Below are 19,123 nucleotides of genomic sequence, written 5' to 3' on the forward strand. Positions count from 1 at the left end.
TGGAGATGAAAGACCTAGAAAAGGAAAACAACTTACCCAAGTTCCATTAGTCTACCTAATAAATAACACAGTCCACACATTGCATATCATTTTACTATGCATCAATAATTCAGAAGCTGATTAAATAGATTGCTAGAGCAGTGTTTGCTGTGCACCTTGAAAAGCTGAACGACAAACAAACAAACAGGACTTCCATTTTTGGCAGTGTTCCTAGCAAATACCATTGTACTGTTGATTATCCCTGAAAAGGGAGGACAGCGGCCATTGTTCCTCAATCTGCTTAAAGGATGGATTGACACAGAGACCCAGGAATTTCTCCATTTTACCCTTTAGAACAGGACAAATAGATGGTTAAATATTATTTGCCATGGTTCATTAGCTGAATTTCTCCTTCAAGCAGATAATAGTCAGATTTGGGACTATGGTGACCTACGAGTTATTTACACTAAGGAAGCTTCCCTTCCACTTAGAGAGCTAAGGCCAGCCATGAAGTAAGATACACACTGTGAACTCAGAAATCAGGTTTCTGTGAATGGAAGCCACTTACTAAGCACAGAAGTGAAAGCTAATTTTTCAACCTCTTTGTCTTTCACAGCTTCTCTCTGTAGTTCACATAAATAGAAAAAGGACTACTTTGTAATAATACAGTAAAAATCAAATAAAATGATACAGAAGGCAAGTACAATAGCTACTATTTTCTTTCTTCCTGGCCCTAACTGCATAGAGCCCAAATAATAGAGCAACCAGCACAAAACTGAAGCTCACACAAACTCAACTTATAATCCCCCACCTAGTCTCTTTGTGCATCTGTATATTTTCCTGGATGCTAAGGAATACCCTGAAACAGAAATGGGAATAGGACCCACAATCAGCATTCAGAACTGTCTAGGCATGTGAAAGTTCCTGTAATGGTTGTAGAGGTAGTGTGATGGGCAGAAGGTTACTCATGGTTTGCTTAGGGAAAGGATGTAAGCCAGTGAGCCAGAAGCAATCAGGAAATTGGCATAGAAGTTGCAGAGAGTAGAAACTCCATTTAGATGTTTGCCACCATTCAGAGCAGTTGTAACTTGGTCATGCCAATGGTACAAAAACCAGAAAAGTACTATTAGACTCTGGTGATTCAAAACCCACATAATATCACTAGGAACGTTCCTTGCCTCCAACCTGAGCATAATGTAGAAGTAGGCAGTGGTGTGGGCGGTGAATCAGCAGATATCTGTCCCTAGGTAGATGGAGAGCAATGAGGGCACAGCTACTTACCTGCCAAAGGCAGCAACTGCAGAATCCAAAATCAACTCAAAGTTATGCCAATCTTCAAGGTAGCAAGGGCTGAGATGACATGCAGAGCACAACAGTATGGTCAAGGTGGTGCATCTGTCTAGACAAGAAGACTGGCTGCCATGTTGCAGCTTCATGGAAAAACACCCTCTCTTTAAGATCCACAGTCCTTGGGAGAGTGAGCTACCAAAGACACTCAGAGTTAAGCTTGGATGTTAATGGGACTCCATTAGTGTTCCCTGGTCACTCCCTCCTAGGGAGTTGGATTCTCTTTATGGCATGCTCTTTGCTTTCTCAGAAACTCTGATTGTTCATTGCTATGGCAGCTGTTGACCTGACAAGTTGCTGCCCAGATTTTTCTTTCAGTAATTGAGGCACAAAGCTCAGGGGTGACAGAAGCCTCTCACTATGCTCAATCTCAGAATACAGGTCACAGTGGCTTTGGAGGTTGGGATATGACAGCTGAGTTACAAAGACATGTTCTGTGTTCATGCTGGGGGTAGAGATGATTTGACATGGTAAGAAAACATCCTTGGCGGGGTTTTCTTTATATTATTAACTTTTTTGTAAAGTGAAATACATTCAGAACAAATAAGAAATCTGTGGCACAGGGAACTTATTGGGAAAGTGTACCTCTTCAAGGGGTAATATTCAGTTTGTAAATTTGAATATGAAAGAAATGCCTACCTATCATTTAAAAATACCTTAGCGTGAGCTGAATAAGAACAACAATAGATGAAAGAGGGTCAGGGAAAAACCCTTGAGGCCTCAGCCATACCCCAAATCTACAGACAATAAGGAAAGCTTAGTGGGAGAAATGGTTTTCTCCAGGGAAGTTCACATCACTTGATATACAATATCAAACAGTCAACATTGAAAAAACACTTATAGGAGTAACACTGTACAGACTATACACACACACACACACACACACACACACACACACATCAACAATTAATGAAAAGAGAGGCTATGAATTTGAAAGACAGAGAGGTATAGGGAAGATTTGAAGAAAGGCAGGGAAAGGAGAGAATTCAGTACAGTGCTGAAGACACCGAAGCAAAGAGATGAGTTTGTTCCACTTCATACTCTTAACAGGAGTCAGAGTCTGTATGCGCATGTGTGGGTGTGTAGGTGTGTATATGGATCTCCTGTCCTTTGGGACACAGATTATTTTACCAAATACGGGGAAGGTTTTGAAAGACTATATCCTCAAGCAATAGGCACTGGAAGAGCTCTTCCCTCATTCTGAATTAAGATGTATTGGTGAGACATGTTATTCTCAAACGAGTGCTGGGTGATACTTGAAGTTTAATAGAAGGGATATTTTTAGTGCTGTTACTTTCTAATTCAAAATGTTACTAGATTAAGAATCTGGGAATAGTAATTAATATTTCAGCATATTACCTGTTCTTCCATGCCTGTATTAAGAAAAATTATTTAATCCCCAGAAGTCTCTCCAAGAGTAGAGAGAAGGGTCCAGGACAACCTTAAACTCCAAACAATTCCCCTCACCTAAGTCTATCATATTTCACTAATTTGACAAAGTTGGTAGCCAAGACCTTTCAAGACAAGGTTTACAGCCTCTGAATTCACCTCAGGGGATTTATTTCCACTGAACTCAGAGAATTCATTTCAACCTAGAGAAACTTTACTGGCAACAAGGACCAGAGAACCTAAATTTTACAGTGGTTACATCACTGCTCAACACAGATCCACAAGGGGAGAGAAAAATACATCATGTGTGTAAGAGCTGGATACAAAGAAGGTACCAATCAAGTCAACACAGTTCATTGTGCACTAAATGCTGTATATTCTCATCCCCACTAAAATAAAATGTTTAGGGTGAAATATAGTCCTAGAGAGAAATGGACACACACACACACACACACACACACACACACACAAACACAAACAGAAACCAGTGGTAAAGCACTTAAAAGAACTACTTCTATTTCTTATAAGAAACATAATTTGAGGCAAGCAGTGGTGGCACACACCTGTAATCACAGTGCTCAGGAAGAAGGCAGAGACAGGTGAATCTGAATTCCAGGACAGCCTGGCCTACAGAGCAATTTAAAAGAAGAGATGGCTCAAATGCTCCACAACAAGCAAAAAATGGGAACAGTTCTCTAAGGGGCAAACAGTTTCATGTTTATGTCACTTATATATGATTAGGTTTCATCAAGCTTTTAAGCCTGCATCATCTAGAATATTGTTTAAATCATTGACTTTATCTCAAAAGTGCATCAGTTGTTTTCCCCAGCTTTGGTTCCTCTTTTATTATAAATATTATTCAAAAAATACTCGCCACATAAAGACCATCCTACAATTTATTTCTTTAACTTTTTTACATTTATTTATTCATGTTTATGTGTGTGTGTGTGCATATGTATGTGTGTAGGTGCATGTGTGTGTGTGTGTGTGTGTGTGTGTGTGTGTGTGTGTGTATGCATGCACACCTACATACATGAGGAGCTCAGAGGACAATTTGAGAAAGTTTATTGTTTTCTTTCCACCATATAGATTTCAGAGAATGAACTCAGGTTATCCTGTTTGGTAGCAATCACCTTTACATATGTGATATCTCATAATGGATTTCTGTATTTACTATTTGTACAATTTATTTTTGCACCAGATTGCAAGACTCGTCTATCTCTTCTTCCCTGTAGCATGAAGGTTAACATGGCTACAGCCACACTACACTATGTGGGAAGACAAGTTAAAGTAATACTCGTTGTTCAGGGTGAGCATCTAGTGTTCTGTAGAAATACAACTAACATCCCAAGCATATCCATAGCCTCATCCTCTTAGATGGCAAAGCAGGAGTTTTCTCCTGTTGCCTCAAATATATTTCATTCAATGTATTCCTAAAATTGTCCCAATCACAACACCTTTATGCCCAGAAATCATTACATGATTCTAGGAATACATATATAGACAATACATATTTATCAAATATTTACTAATAATCATAAAATTTTTTATCTTACAATTCAGATATATTATATAATAGATAAAATATAATTATATGTATATTTTTTTCCATTTTAAAGAATTCAATCTTTCCTGAATGCTATGTACTTCTGAACATGCAGCATCTTCAACCTTTTTCAGGGTTGATCAATATTTCATCTTTATAATTGTCAACGTTCAGTCTACCACTTTACACTAATACATAATACAAGTGTAGAATTGTTGATGACCCTTTCATAAACTGTGGGAAATCCTGTCCTAATCCTAAGCCAGAATTCATTCTTTCATGGTACAAACTTTTAACAAATTAGGTAAATTTTTTTGTATACTGTGTTAAATGTTTTTTAGCATTAAAGGAAAAAATTGTCATGTGCTTTTCTGTATAACCTACTATACTTGTGACATTAACCTTCATTCAAATCCATGGTAAGCCCTCTTGGTCATGCTGTCTGATGCTTTTAATGTGCTGTTGAATTTAGCTTCTTAATATTAGTTGATTTTTATATCTCCTCAACTGAGATATTTTGTTTCTTCACCCATAATATAACTAGCTAGATTTCTTTTCTGAAGTAATCATGTTTAGCTTGGTTTCAGGCTAGTAGTACTCACCTCAAAAAAAAAAGTTTGAAATGTTTTCTCCTTTTTCTTTTAATTGGATATTTTACTTATGAACATTGCAAATGTTATCTTCTTTCCTGATTTCACACCCAGAAACCTCCTATCACATCCCCCCCACCTCCTGCTTCTATGAGGGTGGGCCGCACCCCACCTACCCCACCTCCTGCTTCTATGAGGGTGGGCCCCACCCCATCCACCCACTCCCACCCTACCAACCCACTCCCACCTTCCCCCCCCCCCCGTCCACTTGCATTCCCCTACACTGATGCATTGAGCCTTCATGGTATTAAGGGCCTCTTCTCCCACTGATGCCCTACAAGGCCATCCTCTGCTACATATGCTGCTGGAGCCATGGTTCCCTCTATGTGTACTCTTTGGTTAGTGGTTTAGTCCCTGGTAGTTCTGGGGGTAGGGAAAGGACTGGTTGGTTGATATTGCTGTTATACCTATGAGATTGCAAATACCTTCAGCTCCTTCAGTCCTTTCCCTAACTCCTCCATTGGGGACCCCATGCACAGTCCAATGGTTGACTGTAAGCATCAGCCTCTGTATTTGTCAGGCTCTGGCAGAGTCTCTCAGGAGACAGTTATATCAGGCTCCTGTCAGCAAGCACTTCTTAACATCCACAATAGTGCCTGGGTTTGGTGACTGTATATGGGATGAATTCACAGGTAAGGCAGTCTCTGGGTGGCTTTTCCTTCACTCTATGCTCCTCATTTTGTCTCTGTATTTCTTTCAATGAGTATTTTGTTCCTCTTTCTAATAAGGACTGAAGCATCCACATTTTGATCTTCCTTCTTCTTGAGCTTCATTCATGTGGTCTGTGAATTTTATCTTGGGTATTCTGAGCTTTTGGGTTAATATCCATACCATGTGTGTTATTTTGTGACTGAGTTACCTCACTCAGGATATTTTTTAGTTCCATCCATTTTCATGAAGTCATTGTTTGTAATAGCTGAGTAGTACTCCATTGTGTAAATGTACCACATTTTCTGTATCCATTCCTCTATTGAAGGACATATGGGTTCTTTCCAGATTCTGGCTATTATAAATAAGGCAGCTATGAACATAGTGGAGCATGTGTCCTTGGTATATGTTGGAGCCTCTTTGGGGTATATGCCCAGGAGTATAGCTGATTCCTCAGGTAATACTATATCCAATTTTCTGAGGAACCACCAGACTGATTTCCAGAGTGGTTGTACCAGCTTGCAATCCCACCAACAATGGAGGAGTGTTCCTCTTTCTCCACATCCTCACCAGCATCTGCTGTCACCTTTTTGATCTTAGCCATTCTGACTGGTGTAAAGTGAATCTCATGGTTGCTTTGATTTGCATTTCCCTGATGACTAAGGATGTTCAACATTTCTTTAGGTGCTTCTTGGCCATTCGGTATTCCTCAGTTGAAAATTCCTTGTTTAGCTCTGTACCCCATTTTTATTAGGGTTATTTGATTCTCTGGTGTCTACCTTCTTGAGTTCTTTGTATACATTGGATATTAGCCCTCTATCAGATGTAGGGTTGATAACATTGAGTTGTTTATGAATTCTAAGTTATGTACCTTGATTATTATGAGTCTGTTGATAGGGATTGAACTGATGGCCCTATGTATGTTAGGTAAGTACTCACCATGGAACTATATCTCCAGTTCTACATGTTCTACCCTGAACAATGTTCCATGTACAAAAGAGAAGAACATGTATTCTGTAGGTATCGGAATGAATACTCCAGATAGAACAAATGCATGGAATATGTTACATCCATTTATTCCAAACACATGTCTGAACCAATTTTTCTTTACTGATTTTCTGTCTGGATGATCTGTCCCCTGTGGAAAGTAGGATGTTGGAATCTATTACTGTAATGGGATGTCTCCGATTCATTCTTGTTCATTCTCTGTATCTAAACATTCTAATATTGGCAGCATATACATTTACAGTTTCTATATGTGGCTGATAAACTTACCCAATTATAATTACAGATGGGCACTTTTTACGCTAGACACAATTTGGATTGAATTTCATTTTTCTAATTTAAGAATAGAAATTCCTGCCTTTTACTGCATGGATTTATTTATGGGGTGGTAGACACATACAGTACCATAGCAGAGATAAAAGGGTCAGAGGACAACTTAGGATGCCCAGCACTTCTATGTTTCTACTGTGTAGGTCCTAGGGCTCAACTCAGGCCATCAGACTTATCAGCAAATGCCTTTACACACTAAGCAATCTCCCTGGCTGTGTTTCTGACAGTTTTCTTCATTTTTTCTTTGCATACAGTATTTTTTTTTCTGTTTTATCACTTTTACGTTCACCGTGTCTTTAAACCTAAAGTGGCTGTAGTTGAGTCTTAACTTTTAATCTAGTCTCCCACTTTATTTCTTCGGATTGAAAAAAAATTAATATGTTTATATTTAAGATAATTCATACTTAACTGATACCATTTTTCATTGTTTTCAGTTTTTCTGTTAATATTTTCTTTCTTCTTTTATTGTGTATGTTTGTATGTGTACATAATTGTACTATTTTTCTATTGAATCATTCATTAACAAATTATTGATGTGATAAATATTTTAAATATCATTGCCCTTTATTGTTTACACTAAAGATGTATGTGCTTTTTCAAGTCATCATCACCATATCAAAGTATTTCAGAATTGACTGTTCTTATTTTCACTGCTAGCTTACCGTGTGTTCCTGTATTTTGGGTGGTTGGTGTTCTTTCATTTAAATTTGCAAAACTGCCTTTCAAATTTCATATAAGGCAATGCTAATAGCGATAAACCATCTAGGCTTTTGCCTTCCTTGTTGAAAGACAGCTTTGCAGAACAAAGGATTGTGATTGGTGTTCATTCTTTCATTCAGTGCTTGGAGTACATGACTCATCTCACTCTCTCCTGGTCTATGAAGGATATGCTGAGAAATTCACTGACAGCATTGTGAAGGGGCCCTTGAATGTGTGTGATTATTTCCTTTCTCACCCATCCCCTGAAAATCCTATACTACAAATTTCCTTCTCTTGGTGTTAAATCCTAATGACCTTCATTACTCTGTTCCATTTTTCTTTGTTTCTTAACTGTATGTTGAAAGGTCTTGGGTTGGGTTCAAGGCAATATTAAAGTAGATTGCCCTTTTGAGCAAGAGATTTATTGGAAAATGTATTAGTGTGATTGACAGACAGACAGCAACATGGAATCAGTTCTGAGGAGAATTTGGGCCCATTTAGCCAAGTTAGAAGAGAGGAAATCTCTCCCCATAGGTTTTCAGAGAAAGACAGAGGTTTGGTAAGACTCTAATGAGCCTTAGCTAGCGGGGACTCCCGCGTGAACAATGGGGAGCCAAGGACCAATGCAAAAACAAGAGGAATTTATTGTTCCAGTGCACTGGGGTTGTCCTGCACCTGAAGGAAAGGTGACAACCACAGGCAGCCCGTTTGGCCCGTTTTTAAAAAGTTTTCAGGGGTAGAATAGAGCAACAGCCACTAGACACAATGTGATTGACAGAACAGTATGACTTTTAAACTGAATGGTCCTTAGGGAATGAGGTGGCAAGGATTTCTCTTGTCTGTAGGTGACCAATGGTCAGTCTGCCCTGCAATTTTCCTGAGGAATGTAATCGAGGAAGGGAAGGGTGCTCACATGCTCCATTGACCTCCTCACCCTTCCAAGAAGAGACGGGTCTTTATGCTCTGAGGTCTGGTGGAATTTTCCAAATGCCCTGAGCTGACCTCAATCATTCAGTTTCATGCTGAATGATTGATGAGTTGTCCATAGTCAAACTGTCCTTAATAATCTGGCAACAGGTGAGGGGCAGAGGGCTCTTACATTGCTAGGAATGGAGGACAGATGCATGACCTAGAGATTTTGTGAGAAAAATGAAAGAGGAACATGTTCAGCTAAAGCAAACCCATTATACATATAAGGGTATGTGCCCTTGGTAGCCCTCTGATATCTTGAGATCTGGTAGGGACATGGAAACGTACTTATGATAGTGAGACTTAGGAATCAATTATTCTTCTGATATAGAGCCACCTGAGGTCTCTGTTAAAGAGTTACAGAATCATAAACAGGCTAGTCCCGAGGTAGGTTGTGTGGTTCTATTCACAGCAGCTTATAGGTAGGGATAATATGGCTTCTGGTGATGGTTGGGGCTTGATTACCTAGTCCAAAAGCTAACAGAAAACTTTAAATAAGCTATTTTAATTACACTGCTTCTTTGCCACTTTGAGCACCACTGTTTACTCTATTGCATTTTTCATCATAGTCTTCCTTCACCATACTCTTCAGGTTAAATTTTTTGAGGAATTATTTTATTTTTACATATGTGCACTTATGTGTATGGATGCCTATGGGACCCCAAAGGGAATGAGAATCCCTTGGAGCTTGAGTATAGGGGTTTTTAAGTCACCCAGTATGGGTAGTAGGGGCTGAAGTTGTTCCTCTAAAAGATCAGCAATTATTCCTAAACACTGAGTTATCATTCCAACCCCTGAGTCCTGAGTTTCTGTTTATGTATTTCAATGTATATGTTTAATTTTCATTTGTATAATAAATTGTCCTAATGTGTTCAAGTTGTTGCTATATACTAAAATTTACTGCAATTATTTAGGAAGAGGCTTTTTAAAAGATATTAGATGAGAAATTTCATGATCATTCATTAGTTTGATAGCAATTATTAGAAAATGGGATGTTCCTTTGATGGAGTTGTCTCCTTGGTTTTTCATTTTTCTTAGAATCTTCCATTGGTCCTGAACATTTAATGGAGCAGTGAAGACATTACTGCTTGTTTACTATGAGAAAAAAAAACTCCCTCTATTGTTAAGTAGAAGATGCTCTCTGGACTGGGTATGGAAGCCTGGCCTTGGTAAGAATAAGGGCTATGGTATTCACTGGCAAAGACAACTATGTTTCTTCTGGTTTCTTTTCTCCCATCTTGGAAGCCATGGCTGAGTTATAGCAAAGATGAAAGAGCAGAGAAGCCAGATCCTGGGAAGAAGCTGACATGAGATCATTCTTCAGACTGGCTTTATGAAGAAATGGGACACTGTAGGGAGAAAGCATGCCTGCAAGCAAAGAGAAGCTTCATTCCGAGAAATAGCTGCCAGGAATAATATGGCAAGATACCTGAAAGACAGAACCTTTGAATCCTCAAACAAAAGGGGTTTCTGATTCTTGAAAGTTATCAAGAGGAGTCATCAAGATTCAAACATGAGATTCTGAGTGCCTATTCTGACCTGGTGGCAAGCAGTACCAGATAGGCACTCAGTAGATAGGACTACAAATGAATCTACTATAGTTTTGGAGCAGGACCTAGGAGAGTAAAAAGTACAAGTTCATGGTACAACATGACTTCTTATCAACTCTGTGACACACACACACACACACACACACACACACACACACGGGGGGGGGGGGCTGGGCTTGCTTCTATCTTCCCCTCCAAAGGCTTGAGGCCTCTGTCACAACAGGTGCCTGTCAGGAATCTGTCAAGCATGTGCAGAGACTGCAACTTTGAAATCTGAAGTTCAAACTAGCCAATAGTAGAAGTAGGTTCAGGGCTTCAGTGTCTGAGACACAGGTCCACATGGGATATTCACAGATATAGAGTGAAGTTCACATATATACAGGACAGCTTAGGTATGATTCTACAGTTTGGGAAAAGTGCTAACTCTCTGGCGATGCTTCAGATGTCAGAGACGCAAACTGTCACAGAATAAATAGCCAGGTAGCCATAACCCATAGTCTATGTCTGTCCATATCAAATACTCTGCAAGGCCCCAGGGCAGAGTTAGTTTGCAGCAATAGTAACTCTAGTGTTTGCATTGGGAGCGCACATGGAACAGCTACAGAGCTGGGATTTAGAACACAGGAGCACATGAAGCAACAGTGTAGGCAACCATAGAGTTCAGGTATATTTGGTGTAGCCATACCCTCAGAGTCTTGAATGCATAAAGGGTTGGAAAGACCCAGGATTCCTTCATGTACCAGTATTTTACAGTAGCATTTCCTGCTCCAAGCATTTACAAAATGAATGACTACTGATTATCTCAGAGGCAAGAGTGCCTACTGCAAAGAGGGCCATGAGATTGCTCTGGCATATACTGCTTAGCTCATACTGATAGCTCCTGTCTGTCTGTGAAGTTACTCTGTGTTTGCTTGTTTACTTGCTTGATCGCACCACTGTGCTGATGCAGATTTAATTGGGCCCATGAGCTTTCCCTGGGCTATTTTCAATTATAGATAGCTGTGTTGTTTTCTTCTTGCGGGAAGCAAGCAGTGGTTCCTACTGTACCGCCTTGTCAATATGATAGCATAATGTTGTAATAAAGGTTATATATATATATATATATATATATATATATATATATATATATATATATGGTAGAAAACAGTAAAACAAAGTAGATAATCTATTATTTCAATAATCTATTATTTCAAAATTGGTTTATATGTGATTAAACAAACAGAACAATTATGATTACAAACAACTTTCTGAGTATCAATTTTCTGGAGTGAGAGACACCTAAGAGTGCTAAAAGACCAACTTGGCTTGGAGAGAGGTTCCTGAGAGAAGGGGTGTCTGGGGGTGGTGAAAAGAAACAACTCTAATTTGAATTCAAATCATGGGTCTAAGATAGATGCTTAGGCTCTGCTGAGGTGGCTTGCTCTCTCTCTCTCTCTCTCTCTCTCTCTCTGTCTCTCTCTCTCCCTCTGTCTATGTGTGTGTTCTGTTCTGCTCTAGACAAATTTTTCTTGCTATTCTAAAAACTCTCTTGTTGAGACAGCTCTCTCTCCTAGTTCTAAAAGCTATCTGGATAGCTCATGTGTTTCTGACCAAAGTCAGAAAAGCTGCTAGAAATTCTGTTAGAAAAAAAAAAAAGACTTGAAGAGCCATTTTGTGCTCTCCAGAGATCTCCAGATAGCTCAACTCTCTCAACAATAAATTCTAAAGAACTGCTATAGCTTTCTGCAGCTTACATCATGCAGACCAAAAGCCTAGTTTTCTTTTTTTTCTCTCTTTTAAAATGTATTATTTATTTATTTATATTAGGTATTTTCTTCATTTACATTTCAAATGCTATCCCAAAAGTCCCCCACACGCTCCCCACCCACTCCCCTACCCACCCACTCCCACTTCTTGGCCCTGGTGTTCCCCTGTACTGAGGCATATAAAGTTTGCAAGACCAAGGGGCCTCTCTTCCCAACGTTGGCCAACTAGGCCATCTTCTGCTACATATGTAGCTGGAGATACGAGCTCTGGGGGTACTGGTTAGTTCATATTGTTGTTCCATCTATAGGGTTGCAGACCCCTTCAGCTTCTTGGGTACTTATATCCATTCAGTCATTTACTTCAGGTTTCCTCTTGACTATCATATGAATTATCATCACTTGACCCCCCAGCCCTTTAATTCTTAGGAAACAGCAAGCACACATTTTCTTTTAATATTACAAAAGAATTTAGAGATCTGCCTGCTTCTGTTAAACACAGATAATAAGCTAGCTGTATCAGACCCCATCCTGAAATTATAATTTCTACCACACCTGAGCCTAAGCTTGCTTTATCCTAGGGTGACCCTGAACTCAGAAATCTGCCTGCCTTTTTATCTTTCTGAGAGCTGGTCATAGTGTAGCTGCCTTTCTTCTTTTACATTCACGAAGCCCCTAATAATTCATATTGCATCCTTAGTTTTGCATAGTTAAGAAATTATATATTTGAAAAATAGCATATTTAGAGTTCTTTTCCATAGCCTTAATGGCTGTCCTGAAGGTCCCAGTGTTTACCATTTTGCTAAAATATGGCCACACCCTTTACTACTGGGCTAGTGCTGTTTCTAATTATTACAGAGACATTATTGTTACCAGGGAGAACAATCTTCAGAGGGAAAGAGTCCTCCACTTCCAGTACTAGTTCCAGAAAATATATACATTTTTACACTCATAAGCCTTATGCCCACAGCAGCCACTGACACTCAAGAAGGCTCACACTAGGGCCTTGTCCCAGGGTCTGGAACCATATCACTCTGTCTCCACTAGGGACATGCCAGGCTCATCAGAAGAGTATTAGAAGGACAGCGATAGTTCTAGTAATGCTTTTCGTTTTTCTTTTTTCCTGAGTAGTATACTATTTTTCTAACAATGCTATGACAAAATTCCTTGCAAAACAAAGGGAAGAGGAATAAAGTGGAAGTTTCTGGTTGTGTCATGTGACGCATACTCACATGATGCTTTGCTAAAGCAAGACCAGTGGGAAGACATGTGATGTTTGGAGACAGTATAAATAGGACTCAATGGACAGTATTGCATCCATTACTTGCATAGCTAGCCTTGCAACACTTCGTTGGTCTCCTGTCTTTGCTTTGTTGAGAGAGGCACTGCAGAAAACTCCTGGAGTCCTGACTGGTTCTGGTCACTCCCACTGACTCCTAATGATTTGGTGGCCTGATTGTTTCAGCTGGGTCATGCCACAGCTGATGATTCTTGTTTGGTATCCTGACACTACTGAAATGGATGGGTGGTATCCTGTCAATGAAGATTGGACTCACCCCCAAATAACTCTTTCTAAACAGGTCCCTATCATGTTGTCCTATTTACCTTCTTTCCTCATCTGCCTTGGGCAGTAGGCTAGAATGGGGGTTGCAGCATTTAATAACCCTTACAAAAGTAGCTTTTGAAAAACTGAGCCTGCAAAGAATCTGTATTGGGTAATATTTTCAAAAGGATGTAGTGCATAAGTGAGGAAGGTATGAAGAACGTTTCAGTCTGTTGCAGTGAGTGTGAGGCATTATGGTAGTTTAGAAAGCGAAAATACAAAACAGAGCCATCCCTGGATATAACCTCAATTGTCCAAAATGAAAGACCTGTTTCAAGAAACCATGCTTCCAACTCCTAAAAGCCTCTTGGCTTCAAATCAGCTTTACAATCTGGGGAACAGTCCTGCAAAATATGTGGGTATGGAGGAGTTTTGTATGCAAACTGTAAGAAAACATGAATCATTTTGTTATTCATCTATATCATATAAATCTTCATCTTATTCATGATATTCATTTTATTCCATGGCATTTAAGGAAAATTAAAAATAAAAATTATCTTTACCAAGGTCATGATAGTTGTTCTTCCTTCAGAGAGTATGGAAGCAATAAATTAGAGACAATGGCTTAATTTACAATTCTAATAAATAATTACTTTAACAAAAGTGGAAGAAAATATAAGAAAATAAGCATAGAGCTAATTTCTGTGGATGAATGCAGAGTCTCTGCCTCTCTCTCCCTCAGTCTTGCTTCTCCCCCTCCAATTCTACCTCTGTCTGGTGCATGCATGTGAGTTCTGGGTGTTCACACCCATGTGCTTCATATACAGACACATCAATATCAGTGTATCAGATTTCTTGTACTCTATTCTATTACTCTCCACCCTATTGTTTTGAGACAATATGTCTCATTTAACTGGAAGCTCACCATTTTTATCCAGGATGACTGACCAGAAACTATGGCACTGACTTTTTTTTTCAGCTCTACAGTTCTTCCTTGTTGTGCTGGGACTATATTGTTACAAAGAAAGATATAGATAGAGAAATGAATAACTAGGTAAAGAAATTTCTGAACAAATAATAGAGTAAGATGTGAAGAGTAACTGTAGTTATCTAGTTTCACCCTCTGAGATACGCCAAGAGCAGCAACAGTGCATCAAAAGCAGCACTTAGCTCTTGGCTGAGAGAGGTGATAGATGGAAAAGCACTTTCAGTTTATAGCATGTCTTTATATTGTGTATCATTTTAACACCATCTAAATCACCCTAGAATCTCAATCTGACAACAAAATTAACAGAAAGAGAACAGTGACATATGTCTTATTTAAAACAACAAAACACATCCTAAGTTATTAACTAGAAATCACTGACACCAAACCAAATGCAAGCTTCCAGTGGCTACAAAAACATTTTAAGGGATATGCATCTGCAAGCTTGGCACACAAAATAACTCGAAGCCTACAAAACGTCTTAAAGATAAGATTTCAATTCTCAGAGGTGCAGCAGTCAGAATGTGTACCCCTTAAAAGCTAAGGGAAGAAATTGTACAATGGAAAGATAAAATCTGCAGCTAAATAAGAGCCTTGTATAACTCAGGAAGAATATAAAATTGATATGTCAAAGAGCATGGAGAGTGAAATATGAAAACCATCAAAACCGATGGAAAGAGAAATGCATGAGAAGATAAGAAAATTCTATGTGAAAATTGTGGAAAGATTCATTGAAAATGTCAAATCCTTCAAGTTGGCCATAGGGGAGTATGTGTCATTCCTCTGAGAAAAAGAAGACTGCTCCACATCAGCAGGAAACTGAGCATTTGTAGATATGCACGTGGTTTGTAGAATGTCATTTAAATGGATTGCCTTTCCCTCTTCTACACTTATTTGCACCCTAGCTAACTGAGATTGAGAGTCCCCTCCACTGGTCCTGAAATACACTGGTACTCAAAGATGAACACAAGTTCTAAGCCCCAGGGCGGCAGAGCTGATGTCTGATTCATCATTTTTATCTTCCTAGCACATATTATAATACTTGGCTGATAATAAGTACTTGATAAATTTTTGATTTAAAAAAATACCTAACAAGAATTCTTAAAGAAAGAGATCTTCCTTATCACCACAATAATCAAATATGCTCTAAAGTAAATTACATGTTTTCAACAGCGAGGCAATAGGAAAAACACCAGACTAAACATATCACTGAGCTTTAAGAGAGATGAATTTATGGTATTCTCTGGCATGGAATTGCAAAGATTAAATAAATTAAAGCTTTTTCATCATAAGTTCTGTATGGAATAATAAAAGTCTCCTGTAAGAAAAATCAGATAAAAGACTGCTACCTCTTTTGAGATTTCCAAGAACCCCCTTGGCCTTTTGTATCCTCATTTCATGTATAAGGCTGTTAAACCTTAGTCCTTGAAGAAACTGCCTAGAATTCCCTTTAGGTCTTTCAAATTATCTCTGATGTGAACCAACAACAACAACAACAATTGTCTATGTTATTCATAGAATGAGCATCCTTTAAATTACCTTACTTATCCAGATGTAACATGAAAATCAAACACAACAATCCGGAGGATAGCATTTTCCCAGACTAGCCTAACACTGCTTTCCTAATTAGAAAGTGATGTCATGAAAACTTTGGCAAAGCCTGTGAATTCAGTACAAACAACATGTTGCCTCTGAAATCAGCATGCATAAAAAGGCCTTTAGCGAAGGTTCAGGTTCAGATATGTGAAACCACTTCAAGGCAAGGTTAAGAGAAGAGTAGCATCACAATATGGCTGTTCTCCACAAATAGATATTTCAGACTGGCATCAGACATCAAACTCTGAAAATTAACAACAGTTAAACCTGCTCCCATTTGCCACTCTCATCTGCAACCCACCCTGTTCAGTGGAAAGCAAAGCTCACTAGAGACCTTTGATTTGAAACTCCCCATTTTGCTAAAAACAGATAGCAAATGTCTGTTCTTGTAATGTATACAACACCTTGTTTTTCTGATGGTAGAAAGATTTCTAATCCTATCTTAGAGATACCAGCTTATTCATGTTCATGGCTGCTCTACTCACAAACAAGAAAATAAAAACAGCTTAAAAATTGATCTGATGAATGGATAATAAAAAAATGTAGGCTCTTTCTAATTTTCTTTTTACTTATTCACTTTACATCCTGCTAACTTCCCTCTCCCGGTCACTCTTCCTACAATCGTTCCCACACACTCCCCTCCCTTTCCCCTCTGAGAGGGTGTGGGATCCCTGGGTACCCCCCACTCTGGCATATCGAGTCTTCCAGGCTAGATACATCTTCACCCACTGAAGCCAGACAAGGAAACACAGCTAAAAGAACATATCTCACATACAGGCAACAGCTTCTGGGATAACCCCCACTTCAGTTGTTCTGGACCCACATGAAGACCAAGCTGCACATCTGCTACATATGTGCAAAGAGAGGAGGGAAGACTAAGTCCAGCTCATGTATGTTCTTTGGTTGGTGGTTCAGTCTCTGAGAGCCCCAAGGGTCCAGGTTAGTTGACTCTGTTGATCTTCCTGTGGAGTTCCTTCCCCTTTGGAGCCCACAATCCTTTCTCCTATTCTTCTGTAAGAGTCCCCAAGCTCTATTCACTGTTTGGCTGTGGGTGTCTGCATCTGTCTGAGTCAGCTGATAGGTGGAGCCTCTCAGAGGACAACCATGGTAGATCCTATCTACAAGCATAACAGAATATCATTAATTGTGTCAGGGATTGGTGCTTGCCTATGGGATGGGTCTCTAGTTGGGCCAGTTATGGGTTGGCCATTCTCTCAGTCTCTGCTCTATCCCCCATCCCTGTATTTCTTGTAGACAGCATAAATTTTAGGTTGAAAGTTCTGTGGGTGGGATGATGTCCCTTTTGTTCTACTGTGGTTTCTGCCTGGATATAGGAGGTAGCCACTTCTGGTTCCATATCCCCAATGCTGTGAGTCACAGCTAAAGCCACCCCTATTGACTCTTGGGTGCTTCCCCTATACCATGTCTCTGTCTCATCCTGGAGATGCTCCCACCTTCCCACCCTGTCAGTTGCAGATTTCCATTCATTCTCATGGCCATCTTTCCTGTCTCTCCCCATACCTCATCCTAAACTCCCCCATTCCCTTCCCTAATCTCTCCCCCAATCAGTTCCCTCCCTCCATTTACTTCTGGTGGTGATTTTACTCCCCCTTCTAAGTGAGGTTCAAGCACCCTTACTTGTGCCTTCCTTTTTCTTTAGCTTCTTTGGTCTGTAGCGTGTAGTATGGGAATCCTGTATTTTATAGCTAATATCTACTTATAAGTAAGCACATACCATTCCTGTCCTTTTGGAACTCACCAGGGATGATATTGTCAAGTTCTATCCATTTGCCTGCAAAATTCATGATGTCTTTGTTTTGAATAGCTGGATAATATTCCATTGTGTAGATGTAACATATTTTCTTTATCCATTCTTCAGTTGAGGGACATCTAGGTTGTTCCCAGTTTCAGTCTATTATAAATAAATCTGCTATGAACATAGTTGAGAAGTGTCTTTGTGGGATGTTGGGGCATCTTTTGGGTTTATAGCCAAGAGTGGTATAATTGAGATGTAGAACTTGATGTAGAACTATTACAAGTTTTCTGAGAAAATGCCCAATGGATTTCTAAAGTAGTTGTCCATGTTTGCACTCTCACCAGGAATAGAGGAATGTTCCTCTTGCTCCACAACCTCACCAGAATGTACTATCTGTTGAGTTCTTTATCTTACCATTCTAAAGGGTTAAGATGGAACCTCAGAGTTGTTTTGATTTGCATTTCCCTAATGACCAAGAGTTTTAAATATTTCTTTAAGTGCTTCTAGGCCATTCGAGATTCCTCTGTACAGAATTTTATGTTTAGCTCTGTACTCCATTTTTAAGTGGGTTTAATTTCTTGAGTTCCTTATAACTTTTGGATATTAGGTCCCTGTCAGACATAGGGTTAGTAAAGATCCTTTCCCAATCTCATATAAAAATACTCAATAAAATACTCACAAACCAAATCCAGGAACACATCTAAAACATCATCCATCATTATTAACCAAGCATTATCTCAGAGATGAAGGGATAGTTCAAGATATAAAAATACATTCACATAATTCATGATATAAACAAACTGAAAGAAAAAAACATAATCATCTATTTAGATGCTGAAAAGTCTTTGACAAAATCCAACGCCCCTTCATGCAAAAAGTATTAGAGGGATCAGGGATACAAGGGACACACACACACACACACACACACACACACACACCTAAACATAATCAAAGAAATACATAGAAAGACAATAGCCAAAATCAACCTAAATGGGAAGAAACTTAAAGTAATTCCACTAAAATCAGGGACAAGACTAGGATACCCACTCTCTCCCTAACTACTCAATAAAGTGCTTGAAGTTTTAGTCAGAGCAACAAGGCAACTAAAAGAGATCAAGAGGATATAAATTGGAAAGGAAGAAGTCAGAGTATTGACATTTGCAGATGGTATGATAGTACACATAAGATACCTCAAAATTTTTACCAGAGAAATTCTACAGTTTATAAACACCTTAACAAAAGTGGCTGGATACAAATTTCACTCAAAAATATCAGTAACTTTCCTTTATATAAATGATAAACAGGCCAAGAAAGAAATTAGGGCAACAACACTATTTACAATAGCTACGAATAACATAAAATATCTTGGTATAACTCTAACCAAGCAAG

Source organism: Mus musculus, chromosome 3, assembly GCF_000001635.26.
Source record: "Mus musculus strain C57BL/6J chromosome 3, GRCm38.p6 C57BL/6J".
Lineage (NCBI taxonomy): Eukaryota > Metazoa > Chordata > Mammalia > Rodentia > Muridae > Mus > Mus musculus.